General features: G+C 44.9%; 1 pseudogene; it reads left to right on the forward strand.

The window, feature by feature from the left end:
- The first annotated feature begins 1,299 nt into the window (after positions 1-1,299).
- Positions 1,300-13,205, forward strand: LOC120702085 (annotated as a pseudogene).
- The last annotated feature ends 379 nt before the right edge of the window (positions 13,206-13,584 follow it).

The following is a 13,584-nucleotide window of genomic DNA, read 5'->3' on the forward strand; positions in this document are numbered from 1 at the left end:
TATTTTTTCCTTTCTTTTTTTCCATTCTTCAATTCTTTCTTTCTTTTTTCTTTTTTTCCTTTTTCTTTCCCTTCCTTTTTTTCCTTTATTCATTTCTTTCTTTTCTTTTCTTTCTTTCTTTCTTTTTTCCTTCGTTTCTTTGTTTCTTTTATTTGCGTATTCATTTCAAATGTTATGGCCATGATATAGGTTGTTCATGTTTTTTTTCTATAATCCCATTGATTTACTTGAGTGTTAAATTTTTTTGACTTAGATTGAGTATCAGTCATTAGTGTTTTAGTTTCAATTTTCTTTTATATGAATTTATTTATATATGTAGTTATGTATACATAAGGTTCTGTTAATTCAATTAGTATATATGATTACTTTGTTTGTTTAATTGATGAGAATATTCCGTTACGAGTAGACTTTTGTTCGCATATTCATTTCAATGTCTGGGCCATGATATAATTTGTTCATCGATTTTTTTCTCTAATCCTATTCATTTGCATGAGCATGAAATTTTTTGTTTGATTTAGACTGAGTATCAGCAGGTAATGCTCTACTTTTGATTTTTGTTATGTTAACTTGTTTATATATGTAGTCATGGATACATGTGATTTTGATAATTCAATTAGCTTATACGATTAATCAATATTATTTCTACTCTGTTTGTTAAATCGATGAAAATATTCTGCGACGAGTAGTCTAGTTCCTGATATGATTTATGCATGAATTTTTTTAAACAAGACCACACTTGATATTTTTAGTGAATTTTATTCTTGGAACATTTTTTTTCTTAAGACATAACAAATATTTTTTGAACCTGAAACAATTGTTCTGGCTTTATAATGAATTGTTCCACCTTAATTAAAAAATGTTCCAAACAAAAAAATATCTAAATATATCCAAGCGTGGTCTTGTTTAAATTAGAATTAGAATTTGATACAATTAGTAAATTGATCTCGTCATGAGGATCACATTGATACAATTAGAATTTGATTTGAGCACCTAGTTTAGAAACTACGAGCGTTTTTCTTTGGATTGAAAAGTTTGCAACGTGGGGCCCACAGACATATGCAACACAGCATCAAACGTCTCCACCACCGTAAGCACACACATGTGCAAGCAACTGTGGCCCCAGACTACTCTCTCCTCACATTCACATCAAGCAGGCAGCAGGCACAAGTGGAGGGGGGAGGGTGTGCGTGCGCCAAATTTGGCATGCATAAGCGTTACCGACGTGCCCCCTTCCCCCGACCGTGCAATTCGACCGGCGACACACCCGGGGGAGACGAAAAACAAGCGAAGAACCCGGGCATGGCAGCGGTTATTGGGGATTTTCTGCTCCCCCTCCCGAGATCCCTGCTTTGCTCTTCGGAGCAGAGGCACTTCTGTTCCGTCTGCAACATGAGGTGCGTTGTTGATTCTTTCTTCCAGAGACGATCTCTCTAGCCTCTTGCGCGCATTCGCCCGTGTTCCCAGCAAGTTCTTGCCAAGAAAATTGCTCTGCTTCCACCTTGTTTGCTTGGGGTCCAAAGCAATGGTTTCAATTGGCGTCAAGTTCATCATACATTTAGGGCAAATGGGACTCTTGGGTTGGTGGTTAGATGCTACCTGATCGAATTGGATTGCCACCTGCTCTCCATCTTGCAGTCTCGAATGAATCAGATTTTTTATCTGGTCAAAAACAAAATAGATTGTTTGATTAATGCTTCTGGTTTACCATGTAATCAGGGAATATTCTTGCTCACGTTGCCCTTGTGGTTCAAAAACCACGTTGTTTTTTTGAAAAAAAGTTTTTTATGCTTACAAAGGACAAGTCAGAGCAAGAGCACGACAATCTAACTCTTAGGTGGGGGACCTGGCTCCGATTCAGATACGTCATACGTGGGAGGGGAATGTCACCGAGACTTTGGACTCTGTACCATGAACATCACGTTGATTCAGGATATTATTGCCAATTAGAACTGTAATCCGCCTGAATTACACACACAAGTTTTTTTTTTCAGTCGTGCTATAATAACTTATCCTTTGTTTCAGATAAAGAAGATGTTTGGTTTCTCTATTTCCCTTATCCTAATCAACTTAGTGTCCGTATTGGAACGGGCTGATGAGAATCTTCTCCCAGCTGTTTACAAGGAAGTCAGTGCTGCTTTTGGTGCTGGTCCTACTGATCTGGGGTACCTTACATTTATGATGAACTTTCTAAAGTCCATAGCATCTCCCTTGGCAGGTGTCCTTATCGCCCTGCCGTTCTCGCAATAGGAACCATTTTCTGGGCTTTATCAACGGGGGCTGTTGGTGTCAGCCTGCATTTTGGGCAGATTGCATTCTGGAGAGCTATCAATGGTTTTGGACTTGCCATTGTACTACCAGCTGTCCAGTCCTTCATCGCTGATAGTTACGAAGATGGCACACGTGGAGCAGGATTTGGTTTACTAGCTCTTACGTGATCTTTTGAAAAACTTGACGATTGGATTATCAAATCAAGTCCAAATGAGCTGAAAATTTATAGGCACGATCACAAAGACCTTGTGAACATGTCCACGAAAGTAATTGATGAATCACTCCATGAGATGGGAGGAATCGCTGATATCTTGAGCAAGAACGGGGTTTTCAAAAAAAAACAAGAACGTCAAATCGAGGGAGCTCGTGAATCCTAGTGATCTTGTACTAATAAAAGCGGTTTGAATCCATCACAAAGAGCTCGGAAAGCCATCAAAATCTCGTGCACCAAAACTCGTCAAACCAAAAACGAAAGTCATCACACGAGAGGAAAACGACTCATGAATTTGACACAAGATCGAAACCCCGGAGGGCATAAGGAGGATAGGGCCTCCTTTCCCAGTCAAATTCAATACAAGGTCTCAATAATCCATGGTTCAAATCCTACCCTAGAGAAGAGAGGGAGGAAGAACAAAGGAGGGGGGAGGAAGCGCACAGGAGACGGATGCGCTGCTCTCTGGGCGCCAGGCCAAAAAAGGAGAGAGAGAGAGGAGAGGGGGTGAGGGGGTATTTATGGTGCCCACACAGGGGTCCAAAATACCCTTAGACTTAAACTAGAGACTAAAACGCCCGTAGGGGCTAAATCGGAAATATCTACATGATCTCATCCGACGGTCGAGGTTCTTTCTTCGAATCGAAATCTTCTCCGCGATGCCGCCACGTAGATGAAGATCTGGTCCGCGGTTTTGGAGGGTCCGCGAAACCTGGGTAGGTGGCCGGGTTTTTGAGAAAACCGCCAAAACTCCACGCGCGGGAAGATTCCCGCCTCCACGCCGTGGCCCTGGACGCCGTTCCCGCCTCGGCCTCCTGACGGCCCTAGATGCCGCCCGACGCCTGTCACCTCCTCGCCCGCAGCGAGGCCCTAGACGCCGTCAACGCCCATTCCTCCGCCAGTCCCGAAACCGACGCCCGTGCCTCCATGACTTGGTTTTGTGGCGCAAACCAAGAAACTCGCCTTCCGTCGGCGCTTGCGCCCTCGATCCAGGAGTGGACGCCACAGCTGCCGCCCGACCCGAGCTCCAGTCCCGGCTGCCCTTCACCGCCGTCCACCACACGGTTCATCGGCCACAGCACCTCCACGGCAGCTCTCCGTCGACACTCGACGCCCGTGTACCTGCAACCAAAGACCAAGCACACGATCACACCGCACGGTTGACAATTCACTCATCACAACCAGGAGTGAGTACTCCACATTCCTCAATCTCCCCCTTGATGAGTGCATTGTCAACACACCACAATCGAACCAAAAACAAACTAAGATAGAAGCAAAAACCGAGAAGAACAAAGAAGATGAAGAACTTGAAAAAGTGACAAAAACTCGAAAGAATCAAGAACAAGTCACTTGACCAAGCAAAGATCGATTCCTTAAGACAAGGGCAACGGCTCGACGCAATCGATCAAACACAAACATGACTCCTCAAAGACAGAGGCAGGGCTCGACACAGTCATGCCAGAAGCAAAGAGAAAACCAAGAGCTAAACAAAACAGAAACTCCCACTGGAATGCATTTCCCCCTTACCAGTGTAACTCTCACCACATGTATGCACTCTCAAAGCCCTGTGCACAACAAGTTTTTGAAACTCTCAAAAATCAAACAGTTCACCCCCTTGTTCGATCACTAAACTTCTCCCCCTTGTTGGCACATGCACACATCAAGGCTAAACAGACCTAAAACTCCCCCGGAAAATATGCTATGCAATGAATGCAATGCAGGAGGTGTAAGTGAAAGCATTCAGGGATACAAGGATATGAGCAATACCTAGTCACAAGCATGTGTGCATCCATAAACAAGACCTGCATCTAGCTCAACAGGGTATATCAAATCATGTCTAGAGCTTAGCAAGTTCAGTTTAGCAGAAATAAAAGTATCACCCATGATCTAGCACTAACAAATAGGGAATGGAAATCAGTGCTAATCAAACTCATACAGGTTAGCCAAAAACAGCCAAAACATGTTGCAAACACCCATTTTGCAATCAAATTATATCAAGCAATTATTAATGTCAGGGGTTGAAAGCTTGTCATGCTTTACTTAGCAACGAGGCCAAGCCTATGCCAAAGGCAATCAGAAGCTTAAGACACTCGTTTTAGTCATGCACAGCCTTGCCTGGGTTCCCACAAGTGCAAAGTGAGCCATCCCGAAAGCTCGGTCAGTGCGACAAGCAATCCCACCTGGATCTTTCCATTCCATTTCAAGCACAATTCAAGCAATTTTATCAATTTTAGATCATGTCAAATATGAATTGCTGAACCAGGATGAATTGCAACAAGTTAAGTATCAAGAAGCTACCCTAGCATGAATAAGATAGCAAAGCATATCAACACGCCCTAACATGCTAGTAGCCAAGACAGGGTGACCATGTTTTCAGATTTTCAAAACAAAAGCAGCTATACTCAGAGGATGTAATATACACAGAAGAGCAAGCTGAACATGATCACGTTTATAAACTCACACTAGCAAGCACCAGTAGATCATAGCAATGTATACAAGAATGCTAGTGCAAGTGAGGCAATGAAAAAATGCTGAAATGTACAATGCAAGTGCAAAATGCAGCTACCAAACCTAGAAAAACGAAGAGAACAAGGAACCAAGACCTACAAAGCTAACCAAAGAAAAACTAGCAACTAAAAGGGGTAACAAACCCCAAGCTCCCCTCGCAAGCGAGCAAAAGTCTCAAGCTCAAGTGGTTTGGTAAGGATATCTGCGGTTTGCCTCTCGGATGGTACATGGATCATGTCTATGTGACCTCTCTCATAGTTATCTCGCAGGAAGTGGAACCTGATGTCTATGTGTTTGGTTCTGGAGTGGAGCACTGGGTTCTTTGCAATGCAAATGGAAGACATATTGTCTACAAAGATGGGAACCCTACCAAAGCTCAACCCATAATCCTGCAAAGTTTGTTTCATCCAAAGAATCTGAGAGTAGCAGCTAGCAGCGGCAACGTATTTGGTTTCTGTGGAAGAGAGCGCTACACTAGCTTGCTTGCGAGAGGACCACGAAACCTAAGATGTTCCGAGAAAGTGACAAGTGATGGAAGTCGACTTGCGATCCAGCCGACACCCGCCAAAATCGGCATCCGAAAAACCAACCAAAACAAGAGATGAATCCGCAGAATACCAAAGACCGAACTTAGGACTGAACTTGAGGTACCTGAAGATGCGTTTCACCACTTGCTTGTGGGAGGTGCGCGGTGAAGCCTGATACCGCGCACAGAGGCCGACCCCGAACTGAATGTCCGGCCGGGTTGCCGTCAGGTACAGAAGGGAGCCAATCATGCTCTTGTACTCCTTCTGGTCCACCGCCTCGCCGTCCATGTCCGCATAAAGCGCTGTCGATGTGCTAATTAGAGTCGGCTGAGGAGACAAGTCACTCATGTCGAACTTCCGCAGCAAGTCCTTGGTGTACTTGGCTTGATGGACGAACGTGCCCTGATGAGTTTGCTTGATCTGCAGCCCAAGCAAGAACTGCAGCTCACCCATCATGCTCATCTCGAACTCCCTGGACATCTGCTCAGAAAACTTGAAAACAAGAGCGTGAGAAGAGCCACCAAAGATGATATCATCCACGTAAATCTGAACCAACAAAAAGTCAGAGCCAAAGCGCATGAGGAACAAGGTTTTATCAACACATCCCATTTTAAAACCTTGAGTAAGCAAAAAAATTTTAAACCTATCGTACCAAGCTCTAGGCGCCTGTTTCAAACAATAAAGAGTTTTCTGAGGTTTGTAAACTCGGTTTGGAAATTTGGCATTTTCAAAACCAGGGGGTTGTTTCACATAAACTTCCTCTTCAATAAAACCATTTAAGAAGGCAGATTTCACATCTATTTAGAAAACTTTAAAACCCTTGGAAGCAGCAAAAGCAAGAAAAATTCGAATCTTTTCTAAGCGTGCTACCGGGACAAAAGTTTCCTCATAATCTATCCCTTCCTTTTGACAAAATCCCTGGGCTACAAGTCGAGCCTTGTTCCACACTACCAACCAATCTTCACCTTGCTTGTTCTTGAAAACCCACTTGGTTCCAATGGGGTTACAAGCAGGCGGAGGCTCAACCAAAACCCAAACCTGATTCCTTTCAAAATTTTCGAGTATCTCATACATGGCATTGACCCAATTGGAGTCAACCCCATTCTATTGTGGAGTGTAGGGGGAAGAATACTGGTGTTCAAGACCTTGATCACTGCAGAAGGTGTCAAAACGAGCATTTTTGAATTTTGTGCCATTATCACTGCGAATCGCTCTCATGGCATGGGGTAGCTCATTTTTCAACCTCAAGATCAAGTCTCGAACAAACTTGAAAGTCTCATCCTTGGTTCTCATGAAAAAGACCCAAGAATAACGAGAAAAGTCATCCACGATCACAAGAACGTACCACTTTCCACCAACCGACATCACCCTAGAAGGACCAACTGTGTCCATATGTAGCAACTCTCCAGTGTGAGTGGTAATCACTTGATTAACAAGCGGATGAGAGGTGACAACCATCTTCCCGTGGCGACACGGATGGCAAACAAGATCCTTCTCAAACTTCAATTTGGGCAATCCTCGGATTAGGCCAAGTGAGCTAAGTCTCGACAACAAGTCAAAGCTCAGATGTCCAAGTCTCCTATACCACTTCCACAAGTCAGAAGAAGGACCAGCCAACAAGCAACAAGGAGGACCAAGAGAAGTTCCAGAGAAGTCAACCAAGAAAATCCGATCGCGAGGTAAAATCCGGCAAACCAAATCTCCTCTGGAATATAAAACACGAGAACAACCCTCCTTGAAGCGAACTTCAAACCCCTCATCAAGAAGTTGTGAAACAGAGAGCAAATTGAACCCAAGGTTTGAAACCAAAGCAACTTCTCTCAGGGTAAAGCGATCGGAAACATGAACAGCGCCAATTCCACGAACCTTTTCTTTTCCATTATCCCCGAACAAAATGTACTCCTTTGAGCGCATCGGGGTGAGGCTGGAGAACCATTTGTCATTCCCGGTCATATGGCGCGAACAACCGGAGTCCATGATCCATCTGTTCTCCAAGCCTCCAACCTGCACATCAGTAGCGAGACAAAGGGTGAGCAAATGTCTCAACACTGGGGTTAGCAAAGTGTGAAGCAAACCAGTGTCGAGTCATTTGCTCTACAGAAGGGTTAGCAAGATCAGGCAAAGCATATCCCCCGTCCCGTCTACCACGAGGCTGACGACAACCACCGCGAGGAAAGCGTGGTGTCTCGTAACCTCCTCCAAAGCCTCGGTCCCGTGGTCCATAGCCGTACTGAGGACGACCTGGAGCACGACCGGCAAAGCGACCACCCGCTGGAGTATGGTAAGCACCATCGTTTCCCTGCCCTCCACCTACATGGCGCGCCCTAGCATCTTGTCTACCACCACACCGAAGAGGACCATGCACTCGAGTAGTGTACATGTCTGAGTTACGTCTCTCCTGCTCGCGCCTCACATCCCGCTTCCTCCTGAATCAAAACTCCTCCAGGTGACCGTCTCTGTGACAGTACTCGCAGTGGTGCCTCACCTCTCTCTTGGGAGGTGGAGGCCCCGCCTTTGGACGGACAGGAGCAGCCCCCTTCTTCTGGGCAACCTGGGCTATGGCAACAGGGAGCATATCGAGGGGATTCCTCAGCTCATTGGGCTTTGGAACCCAAACCTGATTCTGTGGAGGTGCTTTTTGTGGTTCTTTCAGCACACCATCCACGGGGTCGACAAGCGAAGGCTGCGTGCTCGTACTAGCAGTGTTTAGAGTACTAGGAACTCCAGCAACCTTACCGATCTTACCATACAGCTTGTCAAAGTCTGACTTCGTGTAGGTGTAACCGACCCCAAACCCATCACCACGCTTAAACTGCTTGATCATCATGCCCAACTGTGGCTCACTACTAGAAACCCAACTAAGATTGGCCCTAAGATATGTGTTCTCATTCTCCAAGTTGGCTTTCTCTACCGCATGATTATCTAGATTAGAAATCAGACCAAGGCAAACATGACAATCAATAGGTGGGCTAGACTCCCCAACCTTAGTCTTTCCCAAAGACTTAATCAAAGAGTTCTTCTTTTCTAGCTCCGACCTAAGCGTGGGACAAACCTTGCAAGCACAAAGCAGAACAGGCCTAGACCTAAGTTCCTCTAGCTCACACACAACAGTTGCAAACTTAGACTGCAAATAAGCTAGATCAGACATAAAGATGGAGCACTCATCACATTCAATTACATCACTAACGATAGGAGTGTCCTTGGCCAGTTCAAGCTCATGCTTGGCCTTGGCTAGCTCGTGAGACACGTTAGTAAGCGAAGTCTTAGCAACATCCAAGTTCACTACGTTCTCATCATGCTTGGCACGGAGAGCAACAAGATCATCCATGTGAGATATGCAGCCAGCGCACTCATCCTCACCAGATTTCTCTCTAGCACAAGCCAGCTCAGCCCTAAGCTTCTTACGCTCTCTATCTGCTTCCTTAAGCAGCATTTTCTGATTGTCAATAGTGGCGTACAACTCCCTAATCTCAGTATCAAGCAGGTCGATAGTGGAGTTTACCTCTGAATCACTCTCTGATCCAGGAGAAGAGTCGTCGTGCGTCGGTGTAGCATGTCCACCTGGAGACGCACGAGCACCATTTGCCTCACCCGCCATGGTGCAGAAACTCTTGCGCCGACCGGCCGCCAAGCAAAGGCCGATGAAGCCGGTGGCTTTCTTGTCCCGCTTCTTCTTCTTCTTCTTCTTGTCATCGTCATCGGAGGTCGGTGAAGAAGAGCGGTCGGTGTCGGAACTCTGGTCGAGGTCACTGAACTGCGCCAAGAAAGCCTTCTCCCACTTCTTGGCCTTGTACTGGAAGTGCTTCTTGAGCGACTCCTTGTCGAAGCGCCCTCCCTTGTCCCGGTCACGACTGTGGTTCTTGTGGAGCCAACGCTCCTTGTTGGAGACTCCCTCGTCGTGGTCGCGGTGGCGGTAGTAGTCGAAGTTGTTGTTCCGGCCACCGCCGGACTTCTTGGGGCAGTCGGCGACGAAGTGGTTCGGATCGCCGCAGTGGTAGCACCCGGGGTTCTTTCTCCTCTGCTTGTTGTGGTAGATACACTGGAACTTGCTGATGAGGAGGCACAAGTCGTCATCGCCCAGCGTCTCCAACTGCTCATCTGTAACAGAAGGCAAAGAGGCAAGAGAAAAGCCAAGAGCAGAGTTAGCGTTAGAGCTCGATCCACCTGGGCCAGTCACAAGAGCGATGCTCTTGGATGGAGGGGCACCATTGAGCTTGGCTCGTGTCTGGTTATCCACCTCAGTGGCCTTGAGCTTGCTAAAGAGCTCATTCACGGTCAGAGTCTCATAGCCTGTAGACTCGATGATCGTGTTCACCTTTAGATCCCACACAGAGCGGTCAAGTGCGTAGAGCAACTTGAGAGCCTTCTCATGCTCTGTGTTGTCAAGGGCATCAGCAGATCTGTTAGCACTGACTTTGTTCACAATCGATTGAAACCGACTGAACATGTTGCCAATGCTCTCACCCGGCCCCTGTGTGAAGTTCTCATATTCACACCTGTGAGTCTCGAAAAGTCTAGCCTTAACCTGAGGTGTGCCCTCGTGGTAGTTCTCAATGCATGTCCAAATCTCGTGGGCTTCCTGAAAACCCTGGACGCGTGAGAACTCCGCACGAGAAATGCCAGCGAATAAGGCATTGACAGCCTTGACGTTAGTCTCGTGCTCGGTCACTCGAAGAGGAGTGACCCGAACGGCAAGCACCTCGTAAGCCTGGTTCTTGGTTATATCCCAAACCTCGGCTCCCAAGCTCTGCAAGAAGGCCCGCATGCGAACCTTCCAGTAAGCATAGTCCTCGCCGGTAAACACAGTGATTTTACCAAGACTTGCCATGGTCGCCAAATGATTTTCGAATCGGTTAGGGTAATGAAAACCTTAACCTTGCTCTGATACCAATTAAGGGACCGAAAAAGCGACCAGAGGGGGGGTGAATGGGAGCCTATTAAAAATTCTCGCAAACAGAAGTTCGGCCAAGATCCCGATCTCAAACCCAAGCCCTCTCTTTCTAAAGGATGCTTGATGTAGCTACGAACGAGCTAAACACCAAAGCAAATCTCTAGGAACAAACGAGAATAGATTAGAGAAAGAACAGCAACGAGACAGCAGAAAACAGCTTGGTATATGAACACCGGTCAAACCGACATCACAGAGCCGGCAGCAGTAGGAAGACAAAACACCGGTTGATCCGACATAATTCAAACTTAACCGCCGGTGCAGTTGTCCAGAGACAGCTCAAACAGACCTGTGAGCACCGATTAAACCGACGTGCACAGAGGGCACCACGCCGGTTTAACCGACGTGCAAAACACCAAGGTAATTAGGAGCAGGAATTAAATCACTAGCTGCATCAGAGAAAGATCATTCCATAGACTCGGCGTATTAAGATAATTTCAAAATGTTCTAGCTGGTTATTACTGATCCAGAGGAGGTAGGCCGCACCATGAGATGCCAAGGAGAACTTGCCTGCAGGGAACAGCCCTGCAGTTTTGCATCAAGTCGCTGGATCTGAGGCTAGTGTGCTTGCAGCCATTTCTAAGCTCAATGGCTTGCTTTTCCTTGATCGTCCACCCATCATAGATCCTCCACCAAAATTGCAGCAGCATATGTGTATTTTTATGAAAAATCATGGAAGAGAAGGCAAAAAAAAATCAAAACTCTATAGCTCCGTACAGTCTCCGTGAACCCAATCTTGTACCACATACAAGATTAGTTCCAAAAACACAATCATTTTATCCTTGATGATACCAAAACAAAAATCCCACCATTTTGGTTAAACTAAGCATATTTTGTTCAGTTGCAGATTTTGGTTGAAACAATGAACCATACTTTTTCATCAAACATATGCATGGAAATCGATGAAATTAGCGCTAGCACATATACCTATTGCATATAATCACACACCATTCTGAGAGAAATTTGGGATGTTAGTAAAAAAAATCCATCAATGCTCCGAACTACAGGTAATCAATAAAAAATAACTAGCTGAACTAGCTATCAGATCAGACCAACAAAGATAACCCAGAACTAGCTATACATGTGGCAATCCAAGAACCATGCTGATTATTTGGGGTGTATCAGCAGGACCTTACCAGGGCCAATGCAGATTTTTCATGTCATTTGGACTGATCATATCTTGTCCATGAGCAAAAGAAGGTCCCATGTTTCTTTTTTTATCCAAAAACGCAGGAGAGCTATGCATCATTATATTAAGAAGATGAAAAAGGGGAGAGATCCCAGCTAACACGAAACACTCCCAAAACACGCCAACACACACAAACAAACAGAAAATAGAAAAACCTCAAGAAACAGACGCACCCATGTCTAATTTAAAGACGACCCTAAACTAAAAACTAGGTAGGAGGTAGTGTTTTTGCAACAATTGTGGCAGGAAGGGACTATTATGGTTTGCCAGGATGGCGACTTGCATTTATATCAGTTGCATTTGTTAGCTTGTTGATTGGATTTCTTGTGTATCTTTACACTGTTGATCCAAGGAAAACAACTCCAAGCCATTTTGGTGGTGATGAGGACAATAAGAGGTATGGTTTCTTCTAATTTTAGAAAAAGTCTTTACTTGCCTTTTCTCTACATGATAAATGATAGGAAATTGTGTGAGGAAGGCATATGTAGCACTACTCAGCAGGAAAAGTTTTATCTTAGTGGAAGATTTAATTTGTCATATTGATTTTTTTTTGTCATTCGAGATGATTGTAGATGATTATATGTATATACATCGCATTACCATAACCCTGCACATTTATCTCCAGCAAAACGATGTATATCACTAGAATTCTGCTTATCAGCATAACAGTATGATCTTGTGCAAATGGCAGATAACAATTGGTCAGCAATGGTATCCTTCCTCCACATACTATCTGGATGGAGTCATGGATAGCAGCGAGATCAGTAATGAAAGTGCGGACGTTTCAAATCATTGTGTTGCAAGGCATTGTTGGATCTTTGCCATGGGCTGCTGTAGTTTTCTTTACCATGTGGTTTGAACTCATTGGTACGAAAACAATACAATTTTTTCTTATACTTGAACTAATAAGTATCCCTATCTTCAGTACAACATTTACAGCCCTAAACCCTCGTAGGTTTCAATAACAGCAGCTCAGCAGCACTAAACAGTTTTTTTGGTATTGGAGGCGCCATTGGATCATTTCTAGGTGGTGTTATAGCAGATCGCCTATCAATGTATTATCCAGATTCTGCTCGCATCATGTGTGCTCAGTTTAGCACCTTCATGGGAATCCCTTTCTCATGGATCCTCCTCACGGTCATTCCCCAATCTGTTGATTACTGGTCTGCCTATGCTATAACATTATTCTTAACGGGCATTACAATAAGCTGGTGTGCTAGTTGCGCAAATAATCCCATGTTTGCAGAGGTAGTCGCTCCCAAGCACCGCACAATGATCTATGCCTTTGATCGTGCATTGGAGGGATCATTTGGCTCATTGGCTGCACCTGCTGTCGGCATAGTCTCTGAAAAGATCTATGGATATAATACAAAGACTGTTGATCTAGCAAATGGATCGGTGGATGGAGCTTATGCACTCTCGAGAGGTCTATTGATTATGATGGCTGTTCCTTTTGCTTTATGCCTCATATTTTACACCCCATTGTACTATGTATTCAAGCGTGACCGGGAAAATGCTATATTGGCCAGCATCGAGGAACAAGAGCATATATGAAAAGCTTTCTTACAAGGAGTACTGATTTGGTTTTCTATGTGGTTGGTGCCAACCTGAAAGTTATTTTTTTACGGGAAATATAGTAGGGGGATCTCCTACTGTGAGCTTTATTAGAAAAAGAAAAGGGTGAATAACCAAGTTCGAAAGTGCTACAAGGAGGCCTAAGGAGAGTCAGCCAAAGACAGAAAAGGAAGCTACTCTAGGAGCTGAAAGCATGCATGGCATAAGGAGCTTAATTTGTCAATCATCCGTAAAAGTGAGGCGTGAAGTCCTCTCTAAAGTGCAACCTCGAGGACTGGAAAGTTTTGATTCTAATAATTGGTTGCTGGTTAGGAAATTCACGTTTCATAGGCTGATGCATATATTTGCACACATTTTG

The sequence above is a fragment of the Panicum virgatum genome, chromosome 4K (assembly GCF_016808335.1).
Source record: "Panicum virgatum strain AP13 chromosome 4K, P.virgatum_v5, whole genome shotgun sequence".
Lineage (NCBI taxonomy): Eukaryota > Viridiplantae > Streptophyta > Magnoliopsida > Poales > Poaceae > Panicum > Panicum virgatum.